The sequence below is a fragment of the Marmota marmota genome, unplaced genomic scaffold, assembly GCF_001458135.2.
Source record: "Marmota marmota marmota unplaced genomic scaffold, marMar, whole genome shotgun sequence".
Classification (NCBI taxonomy): domain Eukaryota; kingdom Metazoa; phylum Chordata; class Mammalia; order Rodentia; family Sciuridae; genus Marmota; species Marmota marmota.
The window spans coordinates 13,089,414-13,113,247 of NW_025999990.1; the positions used below are offsets into that span (position 1 = coordinate 13,089,414).

At 36.9% G+C, this 23,834-nt stretch overlaps 1 long non-coding RNA gene across 1 annotated transcript in view; it reads right to left on the minus strand.

Moving 5' to 3' along the window:
- Window positions 1-10,536, minus strand: part of LOC125617717 — a 21,497-nt gene extending 10,961 nt beyond the window's left edge. Inside the window, exons 1-2 of the long non-coding RNA XR_007348808.1 lie at window positions 8,781-10,536; window positions 6,089-6,230 (exon numbers count right to left, since the gene is read on the minus strand). This is a non-coding gene — a long non-coding RNA (uncharacterized LOC125617717). The remainder of the gene's footprint in view (window positions 1-6,088; window positions 6,231-8,780) is intronic.
- Between the last annotated feature and the right edge of the window lie 13,298 nt (window positions 10,537-23,834).

A 23,834-nucleotide genomic window follows, 5' to 3' on the forward strand; every position in this document is an offset into this window, starting at 1 on the left:
CATACGTAACAAGGATCAACGAGTAGTTGTTTGTTTGTTCTGGGGGGGGGGGGGGATATTGAGAATTGAACTTAGGAGCACTCAGCCACTGAGACACATCCCCAGCCCTAGTTCGTATTTTATTTAGAGACAGGGTCTCACTGAGTTGCTTAGTGCCTCACTTTTGCTGAGGCTGGTTTTGAACTCCCAATCTTCCTGCCTCAGTCTCCCAAGCTGCTGGGATTATAGATGTGCACCATATTACCTGGCACCAGGGAGTTTTTTGAGCTCACTTTCAAATAGGTCAAAAATGTACATATCCTAAAAGAGAAAGAGCCCAGTATCTGTAAAGTCTGAAGTTTAGAGGCATTCTATGTCTTGACTAGACCTTCGAAGACTTTTCATCAGTTCTGTGACCGCTAGTGAATCCCATCAACTCTCTGAGACCTCATTTCCTCATCTGGAAAACAGAAGAACTACTACCTACTTTTCAGGATTGCCTTGGAGACTCATGATAGTGCACAGTACAGCTCCCATCTTCTGTGGCCCCAAAGTATGGTTAGTCATTCAATGAGAAGTTTATCAAAAGCAGATATCATTAGAGGGTGGATCGATAGAGGATGGAAAGTGAGCAGCAACTTGGATTGGTAATCTAGAATTTTCTCAGGTGGAAATTTCCACTTGGTAATGGCGTGAATTCTTTAAACTGAAGAAATGATGGAAATAGCTAACCAGCACTTTGTGAATGCAGCTATTTAAGTTGTAAGAGGTATTAATATAACTTTCCTTCAAACCACTTGTCATGCAATCTAACTACTTCTATCATTTCTTCAATTAAACCCAAGCCATCATTAAGTGGAAGTCTTCAACTAGGAGAGTTCTAGATTATCAGTTCAAGTTGTTAACTAATTATCATTCTCTATCTCGTCCCACCTGACTGTGTTTATTTATAATCAACTTCTCATCAAGTGGATAACAATACGTTGGAACCCGGAAAGCTTGTTTTTAGGTATCAATTACATATGTGTATGTTTATAGATTTCACTCCTGGGAGAAAATACAAATACTTATCTTGTACCTATGTTTTATAAGAACAAGTTCTGTGGTAACTCCTAAATTCATTATTAGCAAAGGTTGCATTTAAGATTCCTATGTCTACTGCTTAATAACACCCAAATTAGTCTCGATGGAATTAGCTATAATTAAGGACATTGTGAAATATGGCGGAGCAAACAGAATTACACTGTATTACTTTATTAATAATATTCTTTAACTACACTGTAAATTGCTATTAGGCCTGCATATTACTGCCTGGATATGGAAATAGTCTTTTGCTATGCTAATCTAACACAATTTTCTTTTAAATGTAAACAAATTATACTCTATTAATATGCTGTTCTACTTGCATAGTTAATTATTGTAACAGTAAGGAATAAAATTGTTCTGCTTTCTCTGTTTCTGATGGAAAAAGGGCTACATAAATAGTTTAATAGGGAACTAATTATGCAAAAAATTTAGATGCCTAAAATGTGTTTGTAATTACATTAAAATGGTCTTCTGTTCAAATATTGGAAAGCCTGCTAATTGGAGGCTAGCTGAAAATTTAAATATTGTGAATCAATGATTTTAATACAGTACATGTTTAGCTGTGTTTCTGTTCATATTTATCTTGAAAATGAAGAGAATATTTAACAGTGTTTAATAAGACGGGGTCTGAGTTTCATACCAATGAAGTAAGTCTGCGGCAGACTGGAATTTTAAGCATGCATTTTACAGCATTATCTTTAATTTGCTCAAGAGGTATGGGCAACTTTTGGCTCTGTAACAAGAAAAATAAAAGTATCCTGTATAGAGGATAAGTTGTGGAAAGAAAATCGGATGGAGAACAAATCAAAGAGTCCTGGAAAATGCCCCACGACAGGCAAACCGGAGTTGATACAGTTGCAAATTGCTAAATTGTTTTAGATAAATAAACACATGTAGCAGATCACCTGCCTATTCTCCAAGGATTTCCAAGTGCATCATGTTATCCAGTTGTAATTAAGGAGTGTTAAAGATGTGGTGCCTTGTTCTCAGTGATTCTTTGTGAAATCTGAGCTTTTATTTTGATGCGGAATGAAGGTTCTTAATCTGAGAAAAATGCAATGCTAAAATAAGCCCACTCTTTTGGAGAGAATTTCAACAACCTGTCCTGAATTTTAAACTACTTTGGAAAAAAAAATAAGGGCAAACTGTTCATTATAATTTTTACGACAATACAAATGAGAGTACTGCATATGTAACCAGGATTAATTACACAGATAATTGGGAACCTAGAAATAATTTTATAACTTAAAAGTCTTGCCTACTTAACAGAGCTGTTGTGAGGATCAAGAGATATAATGTGCCAGAAAGGGTGCTGAAGAGTATAAAGCTCACAAAGAAGGTAGCAAGACAATCCCCATAGTAATTAATAACAAAAAGATGAACTGTAATTTGTCTTATGGAGTAATCCCTGCTGGTAGCTCCTTCCGCTCAAACTTCCATGGCTGCCATGTCCTGATGGTACAGGGAGTGGTTAAGTTTGGACTCTGGAAGTAACAGACCAGACAGTGAATCCTGGCACTAGCTCTTTTGGGCAACACAGGATGCTCTGTGGGTCTATTTTAAGATTTAGTCACAACCAGTCAGTTGATTGACTTCTCATAAACCACTGCCACATTCTCTTGCTGATTTTGAAAAAGGAAAAAAAAAATTCCAAAATCAGTCCTAAACACTTGCAAAGACACACACTGCCTTGGGCAGAGCCCAGCACCTTAACCTGGTGTTGGGGACTTTATCGTCTTACCACTCCCTACCTGTTATCTAGGTGAGCGCTCTGCTCTACCCAGTGTGGGAGATTCCTTATTCCCAAAAAATGTCCTGCACTTTCCCTTGGCTGGGCCATTGTCCCCACCTTTTTTCTCCTCACTTGGGCTGTTTCCTCCTCTTTCCGTTAGCCTTTCTTCCAGGCCTAATTCAAATTCTCTCTCTTCTTCTAGGATCTTCATGAAACCCTTCAGCACTCAATGACCCCTCCCTTCCTTTTACATTCCTAATAAGTAATATCTAAAGCTTTCCTTTGGGACTTGGCATGTGAAACTGCTTGTTATTTTACTCTTTCAGTGTTGTATTTATTTTATTCTAACTCAATAATAGGCTCCTCTGGATGGTTTATGCATCTTATGTTTCTGGAACGCAGTGCGTCCTGCATGTACGTAGCATGTTTTGTAGATTCTTGCTGTTATGAGAGAGCACAGCACATGATGCTCAAACAATATGTGGGACTGCCAGCTTAGCCAGATCACCCTAAGCAATCCACTTTAGTGAACGAGAGTCAAAGCCCACTGCCCTCTCTATTATCTGCATGATAGGCTGCTCAGATTATCTGAGAAAGCACCTTGGATGATGGGAGAACAGAATAGTGCCTAAGAACTGTCTTAGTGAAGAGGTGCTTTGTCTAATTCTGTCCTGCCACTGTGCAGTTACCCATCCCTCTGTATGCACAGAACATATACTATATGGATGCTGGAGCTGGACACCAGACATGTTTGAAAACTCTCAATCTTATTTTGATCTGCTAAAATTATTTCTCCTATCTCTTTCCAAATGGAAATTTCAAAGGTGTGTGTGATCGCTATTTACTGTAAGTTTTATCTGGGCTGTTTATTTTGTCTTATTCCCTGATGAGGGAGAAGAATATCACAAACCCACTTCCCTACCTCCTGCTGTTATTTTAGTCATCAGTATTTACCTTTCTAAAAATGCCACAAGGTCTTTTATACTGGTAGAAAGTCGTGTATTGACTGATGCCATCATCAATTAATGTATTCCCTTTTTTCTTCGTACAATTATTAATGAGCAGTAAAATGCCAACATGGTGGAAACAGAAGGGAGAAGAAAGAACAGAAAAGACACGGATCACTCAAAACTAAAGAAGCAGCTCATGAATAATGGACAGCCGTGTGCATACAAATTGCCAAGTGATTTCTTTTTTCCTATGACATTGTCCTTAGTTCTTTCCATTCCGTTCCATAGGCCAAGAGGGTACAATATGCGTTCTACGTGAATACTCTCATGGATGAAGCATGACGAAATTCTCTTTATTAAGTGGAATAATCAACCTGGTAGGGTGCTTTTTCTAAATTAGAAATATCATTCCATAGAAGAGAAATATTCTTGTCCACCCACAGCCTTTATTCTTTAGAATCTGCTTTGTTCCTTACTGAAGAAACCCAGAAGAACCCAGTTCAATGCATTGTAGCAGAGAGAACCCAGTCATGTCCAATGGAAAGTAGGTTACGGGGAGAAGCTGAGCTTGCTAATTTCTTTTCCTTTTTCAATTGAGATATATATGGTGCCTTCTTGATCTCTTGCTCTATTCTCCACAGGTTGTACTATACATACATATAAAATGACCATTAAAACTACCATATCCTCTGGGCCAGACTAGTCTGTTTTTACTATCTTCTGATCTCTTAGCATATGACTTACAGACAGAATATTAAAATCAAAAAGGATTTAGCTCAGGGCACATGTTGCCACTGGTAACCCATGGTAATAAGGTAACCCTATATACTTACAAGTGCCATATGTTACATGAATAGATACATATGCAGAGAGAGAGAGACTGTTTTTAGAAAACTCATGGATTCCAATAAAAAGGAAAAAAAAAAGTATTCCCTGGAGTACATCACTGGAGCTTTAGGCTATTGATTCAATTTACTCTTCAACTTTCAGAGCTTTATTTCTGGTTTTACAGGAATTATAGGGAAACCAAGTTATAAAAGTTTTCAGGAAACAAAGAATGAGTATTTACCGAAAAGTCCCAGTGAAATGAAATTTATCAGTAAAAGCCCAACGCAAGCCACTTAAAGGTTTAGATGCAATTCAGGTAGAGTTTCCCCTGCCCCCCAAAAAGAATATATACATATATTTTCATTTTCTAATAAAATAATATCTTCTACTGTCCAGGGTTAACACTAATATAAGCAGTAAAGTTTAAAGAGAGAGTGAGAGAGTTTTTCAGTAGGTTATGATTTTTCCACAGTATTTTCTAAAGTCAAACCTCAGGACCTAGAAGATACATTAGAAGATGAAGCACGTACTTATTTTCCAGTCCAGCAAGACAACCCCAAGCCACAACAGCAGCTCTACTGTTCTATCAGAAGAATGTGTGACTTTTCTTTAAAAAGGAAAACTACTTTCTCACCAGAACTTCCAGGTGCTTAACACTTTCTTGGTTTATTCCTAAACAGAAAGAAAACATGTTCAAACTTGATGGGAAGATTTCATATGGAAGAAAAGAGCTGTGTCTGTCTGTTAAAAATTTTTTAAATAAAAAATTAAAAAATCCTTTAATTAATGCTTCAAAACAGATGACAATGAAGTCTCACGATTGAGGACTTCAAAGGCCCAGAGTCAGAGATTCTAAGCTTCCCCGTAAGTCCTCTTAACTGGAATGAACATTTGCTGTCAAAAAAGGTAAAAGTCTGCCTCGATTTCCTCAATAAGATCAAGGGTGGACAAAATCTGAGAAAAAGAGATTAAAATGATGCCCATTTATTTGATTGAGATTCTAAAGGACATGGTACAAAGGAGTAGTGGGCATATGCTATTGTTAATCATATAACTGGTTTCTTTGGAACGATGGTGTTTTCTCTAAACATTCTAGAAGACTCCAGAGAGGATTTTTATATTAGCCTATATGTGCCTGCGTGTTCCCTGAGAGGGTGTATTACCTTGAAAGAACAATCACAAAAACGGTTTTAATGATGATAGCAGCAGTGTCTGACTAACATCTCCTCTCCCATCCTTTATCACAGAGAAGACCATTCCTTCCTCTTCTCTGGACTTTCACATTATGCTTGGGAGGATGCTTTCCCCTTTCCTGGTGCCAGATGCCTCCCTCCCCCAGAACACCATGCCAGGCCACAGGACTGGGTCCAGCCTCCTTCACCTCCTCCGCGTTCTCCACACAGCCTCCTCGTCTCCAAAGACTCCAGCTTTTCCCTCTCCTTTCTCACATTGACTTTTAAACTGTGGCAGCCTCAAGGAATGGCCGTTAGTGCTGAAAACCCGCTACACCCACCTGCCCACATTACCCAGCAATGGGAGTGGGGAAGGCTCGTCTCAGGCCGAGAATGACCAAAAATCAGTTTCTGTTAACTGTGATCATTCACAAAGCCAAGTACCTTCTCATGCTTTGGTTCTTTCCAATACCTCCAATTCTCCTGAAACAAACAGAGAGAAACTAGATCTAAATATCAGCATATCTTTTGTTTTCTCAACTCAAGCTATGGCATGGCAATGTGAAAAATGTTCAAGAATTAAATAAATTCACAATAACATGGAGAAACTGCAGGAGAAAAGTAAGACAGATGACACTCTTACATTCTAAATTTTCTCTGTGTCTGCAGACTGTGATATATTCCTGGGCTCCCTATAGCTAACCTCTTTTGAACACATCTCATATGTTTTTGGCAGGTACAGAGCAAAGACAGGCTCATTTGAGCAGCAAAAGAATCTGTAGACTATTGTTCTTACAAAAAAATAAATAACCACTGAACATTGTCCATGGCTTCCTCCTGCACAGGGGTTTCTCATTCGGAATTGAGCTTGATAAGCTCTGCTGTTTCAAGTCTGCTACTTACAAAAAGAAAAAAGAAAGCAAAGAAGTATGGGTGCTTCAGGGAACAGAAGTCATTTCATTTCAGAAGAATGAAGGTAAACCCAGGGCACAGTGGGGGACTGGTTGGTGGATAAAGTATGAATTTGTTATAAATGCAGAGAGAGTTACAGAGATACATCTCAGAGATAAATACTCCAGATGAATTTAAGATAAGGTTAGTATTACTGACTAGAAAAAAATGTGAAGAAATTAATTATGACACATTATGTAAAATAAAATATAGTGGATGTCAAGGGGGCAAAAATACAACAAATCATTTATGGCAATAATCTCCTTAAATAATTTCTGTAACTTTATGTTTGTCTTTAACTCGGAAGTGTAGAATCAGCCTGAGGGCATTGAAAAAAATTGGAATGCATCCAAATCTTTCCTTTTAGTTTTCTTTTTGACAAATTCCCAGAATAATCTAATGGATACATCTTAATGTTTCTTTATTCTGAAAAATCTAATGGAATCTCACAATTTTGGAAAAAAGAATCCAGTAATAAATAAACAACAGTGTCTCATGAGAGATCAGGTGAGAAAGGTACACTGAATGAGGCCTTGTGGCTGACCTCAAAGGTCAGCCAAGAGTTCTAATAAGAATGCACCAATTTATGTGCTCTATATGTGTAATGTGAATTGTAATGCGTTCTGCTGTCATACATAACAAATTAGAATTAAAAATAAATTTAATTTAAATAAATTAATGCATCAATTTAAATTATATATGGGGAGTTTTAACTTTGGGTGAAACATCTTTGCTTGATTCAAATAGATTATTAGTTAATTAATTGAATTAGTTATTTGTAATGCTGGGGGTCTCTTGCATGCTAGGTAAGCACTTTTCAAGTAGACTGTTTAGGTAATAGATTTTCCATGAATGTTAAAATGCACTATGTGATTTAATTCTCAGAAAGTATGCACTGAAAGATGAGCAAACTAGGGCTGGGGTTGTGGCTCAGTGGTAGAGCACTTGCCTGGCATGTGTGAAGCCCTGGGTTCAATCCTCAGCACCACATAAAAATAAATAAATTAAATAAAGGTATCATGTCATCTACAACTAAAAAATTTTTTTTAAAAGAATGGATAAAATAAAGGTATAAAAAAAGATGAGCAAACTAGTATCATCCTCTCACCCTTTACCTATCCTTTCTCCACTCTGTCCTCTTTCTTCCATCCCTCTACACTACCTGGACAAGGTTGGTTGCTCTTTATCATCATGTTCCGTTTAGTGACAATAGCCTAGGTAGGTCTTTCCTGTACCCAACTCTACAATAGGTACTCAAGCTCTATGCTTCCAGATCATTCTGGAAATCCCTTTCCAACATTCCTTTCAACTCCTATTACTTGTTTAATTGTCTCCCCCAACAAACCAAGTTCCAAGGGCAAGAAACATGTCTTGTCTCATGAACTTTGATATGTTCAGAACACTCAGTAATATTGCTCAGCCCTCAAATAGCTGTTGTTTAAGATTAGAGCAAAATTTATAACTAGGCCAAGTGTACTTCTAATAATTGGTGGTTCTAAGTGTAATGAAGGTTGGATTTTCAAATTACAAAAAAATGTGAAGTAGATAACTAGCAAATTTGAGTTTTTAATTCATTCACCATCCTTACAATTGTTTGCCGTTGCTATCAACTAGAGTTGGCTCTCTACATCCACAGAGTCAATCAACTACAAATGGGAAACAATTGAAAAATAATTATGACCATACTAAGCATGTACATTTTCTTCTTGTCATCATTCCCTAATCAAGACAATATAATAGCTATTTACATAGCATTTACATTGTATTAGGCATTAAAGGTAGAGATTAAAGCATGAATTTGTTATAAATGGCACTAAGATCTAAAAACTATACATCAGAGTGATCCCTTAATGTTAATTTTTAATAATAAATACTTGGCTAAAAAAGCCTACAAAGATTGCAAGCAGGTTAAGTTCCTAAAGGTATTCCTTGACCATCAGAGAACAGAGTTGTTTAAATGTCCCTGCAAAGACATGTCAGTTTGTCTGATATCCACGTTCTGTTCTACTAAACATACTATTCATATTCAAAGTATAAGTAAGACTACAGCCCCCTTCAATGTTCCTATTTAATTCTATTTACCTAGAGACTGGTGAAAATAAATTCCAAGAAATCTTGAATTAATTTTTGCATTCTTGGTATCAAGCAGGAGGCAACTCAGTTGTTTGCACAGGGGTGCATTTTCACACCTAGAAATAAACATGGAGTCTGTGAAACCTGTCAGTTGGGATGTCTTATATATGTTAGTATTGAATATACTTCACCCATTTCCTATAACATTTTTCTGAATTTATCAGCCATATAGTTCCAGTTGAATTATAAAATTCATGAGTGATAGGTTGTGTTTTCTTTATTTTGTTGAAGAAGAAATAGCCTGTCACATATGAAATAAGAACACAGTATTTATTAACAGCAATGGTCATCCTGACCATAACCTCAGTGTCACAAAAATTTCTTCAAGTGATCAATGTAGTATATATTGATTAGGGCTGTCATAGCCAATAAAACAGATTAAGTATCCGAGATACTGTTAGGAATTTTTTTAAAGCAGTTTGGAAAACAATTAATCATACAAATACAAATTTCAAAATACATAAAAGCGAAGCCTGGTTGTATAGCTAGTGCTTGGTATCCAAAACTGAGAGTACATAACCTTTACCAAAAAGATTCTCTATTGAATGGCCCTTTACCTTTAAGCTAACTCTTAAGTTAATCCTTAAGCCAAGCCTTATCTAAACTCTCAAATTAATCCTTTATCTGGCATTCAGAGTTATAGTGAATTACCTAAATTCAAAAATTCCCCTTCAAAATATTAGATGACTAAACCTTTACCATGGGATTACTGACCTCGGAGAAGAAAACAGTAGACAAGAATAAGAGCCAGAGAGTACTTTTTTTAGTATGAATGGGTCTGGATGCACAGGTTTTGTGGACGCCCCTGAGCAGCAAGGGACAGCATGAGGACTCAGGTCCTGAAGGAGGAACAGACTCTGAGAGGCAGTGAGAAAAATTATTAAGGAATCAAGGACATCCTGGGACATATTCTAAAACATAAAAACCAGAACAAATAGCACTGCTCAGGGCACTAATTGCCTTTCCATTTTTTTTCATAAACAGAGGATTTTTTTTAAAGAAATGTAAATACTTGGCCTTATTGGAGAATAAAAGGTAAAAAAAAATGTTTCTGGAGTTAATTAGGCACTCTGAATGAAAAAAAAAACACCTTAAAAACATGCATATATTTCGATGTAGGAATGCAAATGTTAGAATTTTCTCCCAAGAGGATAATCAAGCAAATATGCCAAAATCTGTACATGAACAAAAATGTAATGTTTCAGTGTTATGTATAATATTTTTTAAAATATTAAACAACCTAAATGTTTGTCAATAGAGAATTGGTTGAGTAAATAATCACATACCCAAACAGTGTTATTCTCATACCACTAAAAATGATAAAGTCATTCTGTCACTATTGACTTGGAAAAAATGTCCATGATATTTTGAATGAAGAGAAGCATATTTACAAAGCAATGCACTGACTGTGGTCCAAAAACTTACATATGTATAGAAAACAAAGGGTTTGAAAAGTATTCACTCGTGATCATCGCTGAAGTGAGACTATAGCCAATTTTAATTTTTGTATGTCTTTCATCTTTTTCTTCATAATGGGGGGAGTGGACATCAAAGTTGATGTTAATCGATGGAATTAAATGTATAAAAATCAGGAACATTTCACCTCCATGTTCTGAACATTGTAGGTACTAAGTAACTATGGATTAATTATTTGTTTCAGGTTGGCCCTTTTTTTTTTTTTTTTTTGCTGTTGTTGTTGTTTTTAACTTTATTTTTGGTGTGTTTTGTTTATAAAAATTTGGACTTTTAGTGTAGCCAAAGTCCTAAATCTTTTTATTTATGAGTTATGATTTTTACATCATAAAGAAGACAGCTGCACTTACAAAGATATTTTACTAAAAGCATCAATTTTCCTTAACAGTTGGTTATTTAATCCTCCCTGGAATTTATTTTTAAGCATTAATGTTATTAGGTATCTAATTTCAAGGTAAACCATTTCTTCTAGCTTTGTTTATTAAACTAGTAGGGCTAGTTCTTCTATATTGTTATTCTTCAGAATTCACTAACTTTCTTGGTTCTTTGTGTTTCAGTCATAATTTTAGAACCGTCTTATTTTTATTACAATAGCATTGAATTCATAGGTTAATTATGGAGATAGGAGTAACATATTTACAATATCAACTTTTTTTCATTTTAAGCAATCCTAAGTAATCCTGTGAGGCAAACATTATTACTACTATTCTTATTTTATAAATGAATATTGATCTTATCAATTAGTAGATGCCAACTATTTGGAGAAGATTTGGTTATAGAGAATATAGCCAATTAGATAATTGCCAAATGTATGCTTTGTCTTCATACCTTCGTGGATGAAACATAGGAGACTCTGCTACTTCGATGCTGGGTTTGGATGTTTGACTTTAATTATCCAGTGCGATACTGGCAGACAAAAAATGAACAGAGATTTAAAATGTGCTCGTGCAATCTGACTTGCTCTTCTGCACTTCTGCTGTCACCATGAGCATAACATGCCCGTGAGGACCCACGGGTATCAGAAACATGGAAGACATGCAGACGAGACTGGACTGACCTGAAGTTTGGTGCCAACACCTGTTGAGCGTAGCCTACGGCTATAAAATGCTTTTAGTTTGACCAAACTCAGGTTTGTGAATAAGAAGAAATGGTTGTTGTTTTAAACTAATGAGCTTGGGGATGGCTTGTTATGCACCATTATTACTGTAGTAGCTAACTGGTACAGAGAGGAAGAGAAAATGAAGAGTAAACTGCCTATAAAAAACAATAAAATAAATTCAAATAAATATTTTAATTGTTCAAGTTCTCTCTGAAAATAGCAGAGTCATATTCTAATTCGCCTGCAGATCCTTTGGCTTTTCTAAAACATGCATTAATCTCTATCAGAATGGAAGTATTGTAGGCATTTGCACTATTTGTCTAAGGCACCGTAATTTCAATGAGGAATTCTTTTAGCCATTTTATCACATGGGTCATTATTATTCACTCCATAACACTGATTTTATCAATGAGGAGAAAAATGGCAAACTAACTACATTCTGTTTACAGAACTTTAATCCCATCACATGTCAACCACATATTCAATATGGAGCTGCTTTATTCAATATGACATCAGTAATCACATGAGACTGTTTAAATTCAGTTTCTGAGTCACAGCAGCCACATTTCAAGTATTCAGCAGCCACATGTTACTTGTGGCTGCCATATTGAACAACACCAATACAGACTATTTTCATCATTTCAGAAAGTTCTACCAGACAGCACTGTTACAGAAAATATGCAAAGTAGTACTCTCTTTTATACTTGTCTAGTTGACTCATTTAAAGAGCTTTAGCATACTTACAACATGTTATACTTCAGTAGGAATCCCTTGCTAAATAAGTCTCTTTTGAATTTGGACATGTGGAGCCATACAGTTCTGTCAGTAGAGCTGGCTGGTATGTTAAAGAAAATGTATACAGGTAGTCCTGACCTCTGGTCTCCTGATTCAGCTGGAGCTCACAGGATAAAAGAGCTTCTGTCTCCATCTGAAAGCATCTGGAGCATGCTCAGCAGTCATGCAGCTGTGCTTACCTCCAACTTGCTGCCAAGCTCAGAAGGGAACAAAATCAATTAAAGGGCTAGATCACAGTGTTTACCACGGAGGGAAACCCCCCAAATCTATAACAGAGAGAAGAGGGAGATGATGATAGAAAAACATTGGGCACTGAGAAAATTACAACTCTTGGTCCAGATCAGTCCCTATCTAGAGAAGTTGTTTTCATGCTCTGGCTTTTGTATTCCTATCTGTAAGAAAAATTGAGTGCATTTCCATATTACCAAATGCCATAGTGCAAAACTTTCAGTACTATGATAATTCCTCACCCTCACCTTCAGTGTCATCAGAGAGCTGTGTTCCAACTATCGGTCCATAGACAATGTTCAACGCCCTTTGTAGAAATCTGACATTAGATATGTGCTAGAAGCTCTCCTTAGGGACTTTTAAAAATAAGAGAGAGTCTATATGTAAAAGCACTTGGGGCTCTTGCATCTTGAGAAGGAGCCACCCATCCCACATTCAGATTCTTAGCCCTAGGGAAAGGGTAAGCATTTAAAAATTGAGTATTTAAAATATTATAGTTGCAATAGCAACTCCTAAAATGAATGAAATATAAAAATGAATAAATGTCTGGTGTGAGTAGTGTTTTACAATTTCTCTTCCAAATGAAAGAGACCCCCTGTTTCTTTTCATTTGGTGGCTTGGTTTATACTTTCACTTTTATAGTCCAGACAACCCGCAAAGTTAAATTCAAGCCTACTTTTGTTCTCTACAAAAGGAGCTTGTTTTAAAAGAAAAAGGTTAATAAAAATAAATAAATAAAGGAGTTTCTTTGACCTTTTCTGAAAGGTAGATTATTACCATGGAGAGTGAGGTAATCGATTATTCCATAGGTATTTGACTCCACCTGATTTTCCAAACTTAAATAAAACTACCAACACTAAAGATATTATTATACTTGCCAATATAATGAAAGAGACCATTCAATTCCAGACTGTCCTAAACTTAAGAAAAGAATTTAAAGGTAAGCTTTCAAAAAAATAATCACACTTTTTCTTCATTAATCAATATACTGTAGGCATGAGCACAATGATATAAAGAGAATTCACTCAAATCTGCCTACCCTTCAATGTATCACCCAATAATAAGCACATCATTAACTGATGACTGCTAATCACTGTTTTCCAAAGTTGTTCATTTATCCTGAGCATACAGTAGTCATTGAAGTGAATTTTACATCCAAATGCTGTGGTTGAATCCATCACAAGGCAATCAATTACTGCGTGGGAAGGAGCATGAAAAGGTACCCCAGATGCAAAGAGATACAAATACTATGGTTTAGTTCCTGTTTTCAAGAAATAGTGATCTGCTAGAGCTGAAAATACAACCTACTAGGTCTAGATGCAGTGAAATATAGGTAGAAACAAAGTTTCAAATGAAACACAATACATTCTGACTAGTAGAATCTAAGAAGGCTTAGCAGAGAACAGAGCACTAGGGCTGAACTGTGGGAGTCCTTTGACATGAAGAAAGTGAGGAAGAGTTCTCCGGGCCATTGAAATGTTCAATGCACTGTCCAGTTGGCCCATGAGACAGGGCACAGGGCAGGCGGTGGTGATAAGAGAAGATGGAATCAGGGAGGTGCATTTTGGAAACCACTAAAGTGGCTCCTTAAGGGATGTGAATATCACTTGCAGATTATCAGAAGTGCACATCCTGAGTCATCAAACATTTCCAAGCAGTGGATGGACATTAGGGTATTAGGAGGTTCATTCTGACAGCCTATGAAGAGTGGATACACTAGAAGCAAAGAAAACATTTTAGGAAAATGTTTTGTTGTCAAGTGATGGTACAGGCCCAGCGTGGAACAAGGGGCAGCCGGATACATCAACATGGAAAAGGCTTAGAGATAAGACCAGACCCTAGTACTTCTAGCCTTGATGAAAGAGAGAAAGATGACCCACTGGAGAAAACAACGAATCTTTCTTCTGTTCTAAGGATATGGTGTTAAAATCCGTATTTTATTTCTGCATTTACATATTTATATGTCATATTATGTTATTTTTCTATTGCCAGGCCCTAATAGAAGGCATAAATCCAAGACTAAATGAATCTTCAATAATAGATATTATTCATTCATCCATTTATATGATCAACAAACATTCATTGAGCATTACTCTAGCATGCATACTATAGATAAGACATACAAAAATATTGCAAGAAATTTACTTTTCAATATTCAGAGGAAGAAATTATTTTTGTCAGGAAGATCAGGAAGACATTTTTGAAGGTACTGGTATTAGAATTGGGCCTCAGAGAATAGCACCAGTTTGAGTAGAGATGGGTTAAATGAAAAGGTAAGAGGATAGAAATATTAAGTGTCTGAGAAAGTGAGAAAGTCTAGGTAAACTGTGAAGTAGAATTCATCAAGAGAAGTAGTGAAGGCTAAGGTGGGAAAGGTAAGCTGGGAACAGATTTGGGGGCACCTTGAATATTCAGAAGATAACAGTCACTGCTGAGGGTTTTAATCATGGACTTGACACACTTAAAATATTACCCAAAAATAATGTTAGAGTCAAATTCTCATGTATTCGAGAAAGTTTATCTTCATTTATTGTGTTTTAAAGCTATCATAAAATATAAGGAAAAGTTCAGCCACTAATTTGAGTGACTAATTAGCATATGGAGGATTAACACATTTGGGATGTCATCACTCCTAGGTTCCATCTCTGCCACAGAAGCATCATCAGGCCGCAGTAGATAAAGAGCAAATGAAAATATATTACCAAGAAATTAACTACAGTCTCTAATGCTCCTGTGAAATGGCCAAATTTTATTTAACAAAGGAAACTTTCCCAGTTCTCACTATTAATTTGTTTTCATTCATCCAGAACATTTAAACTCTCTTAATTTAAAAGAAGTAAATAAAAATATCTGGCTTGGGAGCCAAGTCCTAGAATTTCTAAATGATCCTGTCTAAAAATTGTTATGGCTGAGCAATAAATCCCTGGAAAATGATGCTTATATTTGTAATAGAAATGTCACCAGAGCCTTAAATATAGCAGCTCGACCTGTCCCTACTACTGTGCAGCAAAGTCAAATTTGTAATTGATTTTGGCTTGTCCTTTTCACCATGTGTGCTGATTTCAGTGGCACTGGGTGGCATTTTTTTAAAATTTACAATCCTATTTTTAGTCTAATTAGATTAACCTGTAAATAAGTTGTATCCACTTATATTTTTTTACACATCTGTATTTCTCTTCAAAGAACAGATTTGTTCTTGAAGCATTTTGTTGGTAAACAATAGATTACAGCAGTTGTCAAAGAGTTCTTGGAATTCTTACATCATCCAGCTACACTTAAAAGAAATCCTGAATCAAATTGAACTTCTTACTGTAAGGACCAATGGACAGCCTATAGCTATTACAAAACCATGTGTCAACATTATGTCTGTGATACGATGGTAATTATGGTCTCTATTATGTTATAGAGGAGTAAGCAAGCCAAACAGATATATATACTTCGTGGCCTTGGCCTCCAGTACTCAAAATCATGTTAATTGCTTGCTGCTGGACACATGCAAAAGCAGCCGTAGGTAGAGGCTGCCCATGCAGAATACAGTGATAACTGTGTGCATCAGTATGGTTTCAAAGTTTAAAAATTAATTTTCAAATGGTTTTCAGAGAGTCCACCAGATGGAAGTACAACAGAGTTATGTTTAACCCTTGAGCTGGCACTCTATGGTAGGAACATTGCCAGCTATAAAAAATAATAATCAGAGGCCCATAAACTGCTCTTTTAAAATGGTTACATTAAAACCTAGACACCTGTAGATTTACTGGTTGCTAAAATGGCTTGTAATCGCACATGCATGAAACAGATGTGTAGCCAGAGCTGTAGTGACTGGTTTCCATTATGCAAACACAGGTGAATGGTGGGCAGAAGGAGGAATGGAAAACTGAGATTTGTACGCGTTCCAATTTAACATTGGAGATTCCCGTAAACTTTTTGAAGCATTTCTTATTTAATATATATTGGGCTCTCTCTCAACTGGTTTTAAATTGTGGTCATTTAAATTTCCCAAAATGATTCACTTTACTTTAGACACAAAAATAGTCAATAATTCCCATCCCCTAAGACATGTGCTCTTCAAGATCCTTGTCTTGCTGAAACAATTGCCAATTCTTTGCAGAAAACTTTTCAACAGACTTGATCATATTAGGTGATTTTTGTGTTTTTGTTTTGTTTTGTTTGCATGGTTTTTTTTAACAATATAACTTAAGGGTCTTATAAAAATCAACATTAGAGGATGTTTTCAGAGCTTCAGTCTCTCAAAACATGAACCAGAGCCACATTTCTAGCATCCTGGAGTTTGGTTGTTATAAAATTTACAGTACGGTATGTTGGTTCACTGGGGACTGAGTCATGCGGTCCAGGACGCATTGCAGTGAGGAAATCATGTGAACCATTGCACAAATACATTTTTGTGAGTGTTTGGTTTGCTCAGCTGAACGTTAGGGGATTGAATTTTAATTCAAATGTTCCAAAATTCTGGTTTACAACAACATCTGGGATGTGGAGAGTGGATGGCTCATTTTGGAATTCCTTAGAAAGGAAAAATGAGTTGCAGACAATTATAACATTCAACAAGAACTGTCCTTCCAGAAATCCTCATCACACCTGGGATGGAACCTTTGAGCCAATGTTTCCTTTCAGATGTCTTCGAAAAAGGCGTGCAAACAGAATGAATGAGTTGGAGCAAACAGGCGTCTGTGTGAAAATCTCTCTGAATTGAGAAGGAAAACAGGATATGTGTTCATGTTCCCATAACTCATCAGGAAAACTCATTCCAAGTCATTCCCAGGGATGATCTACTTCCCCCAAAGACCTTATCTTTCCACATTTTTCCATCCTGAAAACACACTTTAAAAAAAAATGGAAAGTTGTACTTGGAATGGAAGTACAGCCTCTTGCAGAATGTGAATGAAAGACATTTTGACCTGAAGGTGCATTCAGTATTTTTAAAGGGCCATGAGGCTGTTCATTCTGCAGTCCCAGCAGTTCTCTGGACTCAAATGGTTCCCCGGGGACTAATGCAGCATTGATGAGGAGGAAGGTAGGTGCAGAAAGCACCTGCTAAGGCTTCGAACTAAGGCCAAAAACAGCAAATGGAATCAACAGGATGAAGCTGTTTAGACACATTGCAAAGTCATTCTGGATATTCCCACTCTATCTGTTAAAGAGTCATGTATATTCTGACAACTATGCCCTTGTTCCAGGAGCTTGAAATTATGGGGTCTTTAAGTTATTCTCAGAGTATAAACTGAGCACTCCTAGAAGTGCATTAATTCTTTCAGATGAATGGTATACCATTTACTTCCTGCGCATTCCCTGCTCAATTGGGGACCCAACACCACAAAATCTAGCCCATCCATATTTTAAGACTGTGTGTGCATGTTGGTTCACGAGACAATATAGGTTCGTAGTTTTTAAGCCTGACTGAGCATTGGAACAACCAGTAAAGCTTTATTAAAATGCAGAAGTCCAGGTTCCACTCCTAGTTTTTCATTCATTTGATCTGAGTCTTCTACTTCTGAATATTTTCTAAAACGTATATCCACCAGTTGTTTTTAATATTTTACCAAGACTAAAAATTACACAGGAAGGGCTAAGTGTTTATCAAAATTCTGCTCAGTCCAGGCACACTTGCAAAGTTAAACTTATCAACCCATGAAAATGCAGGATAATTTATCTCATTGCAGCTCTGTGGGTCTTATATGTTTCAAATGTGCAAGAATTGGGAGTCAACAAAGAACGGACAATGTAGGGATGGCTGCTAATAATACCTGTTCCCATGACTCTTTTCCTGTCCCATAGTCCATGATGGGATTACAGTAGTCACCACGACTAGGATGCAGCTGGGTTTTGGGCATATTCCTACGAAGGTTTTCCTTGTCATGTTCCAGAGGCATATTTCTAAAACCTCTAGCAATGACTAGCACTCTGCAAAGTCAGAATATGGACACATCGAAAATGGACATACCTATTGCCAAGATAGAACTAGACATGGCTTCTCTCCAAATAATCACAAACCGAGGTCATCCAGATTAAAACTCTATCTTATCTTCTGCCAACAGATGTCCATTTCAAGTCCGTGTCAAATGTCAGAAGAAACACCCAAATACCTATCTAGCTGACTTCAAGGATAAAAATTTAACTTATCTTTATATCACTCTCCTTGCATAAGATATAAGCTCCGAATGGTTCTTGGAGGATTTTGTTCTTCATTTGGTACTAGTAATCAATTAAGAAGCATTTGTCCCTCATTCATAAGTTTTGAGGAAGAGACTTTTCCCAGCTTCCTGATAGTGAATAAAGAAATCCAGGTTAGTTCTACACCAAGCACCAAAATTTTCAGGCAACAAGGGAAACCTTGAGCCAGCTTTTGGATGCCTGATTTGCAAAAACAAACATCCTCAGCATTGCCTAATTTTTGTCACCTTTTTTCTCATCAAATTCTCTGACAATTAAAGGAAAAAAATCCATTTTATAGCTTCAGTGTGATCAATTAATCATGACTTTTTAAACTCTCATTTTTTTTTTAAAGAAGGAATGCATTGAAAACATCTTGAAAAATCAAAACTCCCCATGCTACACAACTCCAAATACTTTTTTTTCCTGTTTCTGTTTTAGGACAAAATGGAAATTTCATGCTTTTATTTTATATTTTAATTTCTTATTAACATGAAATAGTTACATTCAAATTAGATTGTCTTAAAATCCTTTGCTTCCATGATAACCACATTCATTTCAATACTGGGCTTTGATAATATATAATTCCAGTTAAATTGAAGAATAGACTGTCGTAGCCAGCTCTCCTTATAAGCATATTTGCGTAACGTATTGAGTGTTTCCCATCTCTTCCAGAAAACGCAATCTTGGTAAAGCATATTCATTCATTCGGTTGGCATGATGAAGAACATCTTTCTACAAATTCTGTAAATGCAAGGAAAAATAAATGAGAGATAAAATGATATCTGCTGGTCACTTTTAAGAATGATTCTCCAGCCTTCCAACACCTCCCATTCTTTATATATGGAGATGCTCTTTTGTTACTGTCTCACCCTGAATTCATTTTAAAATGCCAATTTCCATAATAATTTAATACAGCTGTTAAGACATCCTCTTTCTTTTGATCATTGTTATTAATGATGTGCCATAACATATGCAAGGCTAGCAGTCCTAGCAGCTCTGCATTTGGACCCAGGTACATCCTCTACAGGACCCTCTCCTTCTGGGTTCTTCCAGCCTCTGCCAGCTTCTACCCCTCGCAACCCTTTAGCAGGCTCCTCTGCTGAGGGAAGTTCATTGTAGAGTTATTAGTCCAGCACTTAGGAACTATGTGGGCAGTTCTCTGTGTATGCACAGTCTGAAAAGAAATTGTTCTTCGCTATTCCCCAGAGAAGCAGCTTGGCCTTAATTTTCGTCTTTGGTTTGCTGTTGAATGGTTCATGGCAGATTCATAATGCTGTTTTTTGGGGGGAAGGAGGGTAACTGTTATTCCCCTGGATGTTTTGAAATAGCTGCTCCGCAAGTGTGTTTTCCTCTCCAGAAATCTAATGTGACAAAAATCAGTAAAACCCTTAAGTCCTAAAAGAGAGAAAAAAAAAGACTCACATTAACCATAGACAACATGGAAAATAAAGTAACAGAGATAAAATATTCACATTATAAGCAACTTTGTGAGAAAAAAGTATAATGTTCATGTAAAACATCAGAAACTCAGATTTCCCCCATTAGCACAGCTTCTAACTCCTCAGCCTCCTCACATTTTTCAAATAGGTAAAAAGCTTAGAAATTCACAATCCCTTTTTTAATCTTAATAGTTCCTCCAGCAGATGCTCATTCAGGAGTGCTTAATTATATAAAGTTCGGTGTGCTGTTCTCTTTGATACAAAACACTATTGTTTGAACAAATTAAGTTAATAGGTCAATATCAAAAAGTATTTTTTCTTTAGAAACAGAGTTACTGACATTGCAGATACTTGAAAGTTTATAAACATATTTTTATGGTTTTCATTTAAAAGTTTCTCCTTGACTTTTAGTAAATTATTTGATTTAGTGCACTCCAGTGAGGTTGGAAAAGATTTATGATTTGGAAGTCTTTTTCAATGAACTGAAAGGCTGTATGCTCCACAGTGAATTCTGATGAAGAATATACTAAAGAATTTTAGGCTCTGAAAGAAGAAAGTTCTTGGAATTGTTTTTTCCGGTGAAAGCCAGTCCAAAAATTGTGTCATGTTTTAATCGAAAAGCATTTAGATAAACGACATAAGGTAAACGTCTCAGTAGCAGCCAAAACATTATCTTAGTTCTTGATTTACGAAATATTAATGTCATTTTCGTGGCAGGAAACCTTTTTTTTTTTTTTTTTTTTGCTTTAAGCATCTCTTTAGAGAAAAAAATGTCAGAAAACAGAAAATGCTAACTGTGTTGTAAAAGTGTTTTTAAAGGAGCATATCAACCCCATCTTTGAATTTGTTTCTTCAATAAAGCCAGCCCAGGACACAGAGGGAGGTTGGTTGGAGGCTGTGGAATCTGCACAGCAGGTCACTCCTCTTTGGCATTCTTTATATGACAATGACATTAACTCCAGGCAAATACATGAAGATAAGTTCACGAGGAAAGTAGGGGAAAAGAAAAGGGAAGGAATGAAGGCCAGATTTGCAGATTTTCAGAAGAAGGATCATCAGAGGGAGATGGAGTGACATCAGAACTGCAAAGCTGCTGTGAGCCTTCTCTTCTTTCTTCGAATTTTAATGAGGTCAACTGGTCTCTCTGTACTCTGGAGGGTAGGCCTCATGATCAGAGGAATATCAGATGACGTAGTGGGGGATTTCTGGCCTTAATTTCCACAATTCCTTTCATGGAAGAGGGAAAACAAATGGATTATCTGGGAGCACTTTTAATCAAAGAGGAACTTCCTATGGATTGCTGATATTTACCAGTGAATGAAGTTATTTAAAAAAATATATATTTCCCACTAAAAGGGTGAAAACTTGAATGACATCCTTTCCAAGAACCTTCCAATTTCTTATAAATGGATACCATGGTGATCCTGCATCACCAAGAGTTAGGTCCCATAGTGACAACCAGATGAACAGCCATACTTTATAGTTGACCTCAAGGGCCCAATATCCAAGTGACTCCTGAACTTTAAACACATGGCAGATCATGGCAAAAGTCTAGGACTAAAATATCAAGATTAACCCTGAGTCTGGCCGTAGGTGATTTTATTCTGGTATTCTACCACCCTGCATTCCTCTCCTGAAGTTGGCACAGTCTAACCCAGCAACTCTTTGAGCCTTGAGTATGTGCACGTCTAGGTGGTATGCTTATATAAATATGCTTATGTACACACATAGTGTGTGTGTATGAAAGTGAATGTTCCAAGCATTCCATTTAAACAATAGTGCCCCTGGCATAAGGCATTCCCTACGGTTTTGTGACTGGTTAGTAGCAAATGACGGTCATTGCACCATTAATTCCAGAATTTTGTTAATCACTAGGATATGCCCTTCCCTGAGAGTTTCACTGCAACAGAAATGTCTAATACAACCTCCTCAAACCCAAAGGACACAGATTAGTTTTATCAAAAGTACAGCTTCAAATGGGGCCCTTCTAACTTCTGGATGGCTTTTCCCAATGAAGTGGCATGGATTCCCTCTCAGGAGATGAATCAATTTGTAATTATTATTCCTAGATTTTTTTTTATTTTTATTTTTATTTTTATTTTTTTTTTTTGCTTAAACCACTGTGAATCAATCAACTCAGCAAAGCCTCACATGCAAAAATTTCCTCTTCTCCATTTTCTTCCCCAAGTTCCAAAAGCAAAGGAATGGCACACAAATGAAAAAGATATTCCATGCTGCAGTTTTTTGATTTTTTTTTTTTTTCAATTGCTATACGGGTAAAACAGGTGCTGAAATGTGAAACCCTTTGGAGGAATTTTCTTGGTAGAACAAATCAGAGCTAACACTATCCTAAAGTGAAGCTGGCTTTATGTGGAATGCTGTGCAAAAGCACTGCCTTTTCGCATAAGATCCATACATGACTGTCCCAAAAAAAGACAAAAAAAAAAAAGTATACTGTCACTTTAAGAAAAAATAAACTAAAATATGAACTACCAAAAACCCTGCCATTTCCAGCCTGGGCTTGATTAATGATTTTTCTATCTAATAAAAGGTTCACAAACCATCTGTTTTTCTCCCTAATGCCTTGCCCAAAGGTTTTTCGTTCCTATTTCAGGCTCGGGGCCAACTGACATTCCACTCTTTTTTTTTCCCCAGCCTTGTAAACAAACCCTTCTCTCTTTTTAATCTTCCAGTGCTGTTTCCTACCCATCGTTATGCATATTCATTGCGAGTAAACATTTTTAGTGTCTACACTTAATCTCTTCCACTGGCAATTACTGTTCTATGCTGTTTTGTAATGCAGAAGGGCCAACGCTTTCCGTTCTAATAACAGCTGGGCCGCAGATGGGGCCTGCAGTCATTGTAGAAAATAAAAATTTACAAGATGCCAGTGGAATTTATTTCAGTTTTATGGAGTCACAGGAGGAACCTTTCTGTTATCCGCCTTCAGTGAAATCTGCAGGCACAAGGCAAGCTTTTGACATTTAATCAAAGGGGGGTCCAGGTAGGGTCTGTAACAATGCAAGGAAGAAGGCAGGTGGCTCGTATTAGGCAGTGCCATGGTTAATTTATTTAGAAGTGATTGGCTTAGATGTGCGCAGCCAATATTTGACATCATGTATATATCTTGTTTAGCATCCTGCCTCTAAATTGTTACCACTGGAGAGACAGTGAGCTGTCACTGTGGACCGAACCAGGTGTTTGGTTGGGTTGCTGCTTAGAGGTGCTGATGGAGATGGCACTGTGCTCACCAAAGACGGAGGGTTTTGTGCGGTTTCTAGAAGTTGATTCATTTTGACTTCCCCGCACAGTTCTCTGCCCCACCGTTAAGTGCTTCTTCAGCAGAACCCCGGAGTGTGCGAATGGGCTCTTGAATATGGGCTGCAACCTTTAATTTAACAATGTGGTTTAACTGGAATTTTTCTGTTAGATGACTCGAGTATGTGAAAATGGATTTATGTGAAAGGCTTAAATTTCCGATGTACGCTGCAACGCTGATCCAGGATGGGATTAGAATTGTGCCGTGACATATTGAACAGCCCGCGTGCAGTGGCTAAGAGCTAACTACGACTCCCAAAATGAAAAATAAATTCACACGCACACGCTATAAAACTGCGACCCTATTCAAACGCGAGGCTGTTTCTGGAAGTACTCACTATGGTTCTAGAACCCAGGCTGCTACATCCCGGGCTCTCTGTCCCTTGAGATAAACATGTAATTCATTTTCTCGTGGAAGGAAAACTGAGCTTTGGTCTCTGACATCTCAAAAGGTTTGCTTGAAAGAATCTCTCTCTGGTG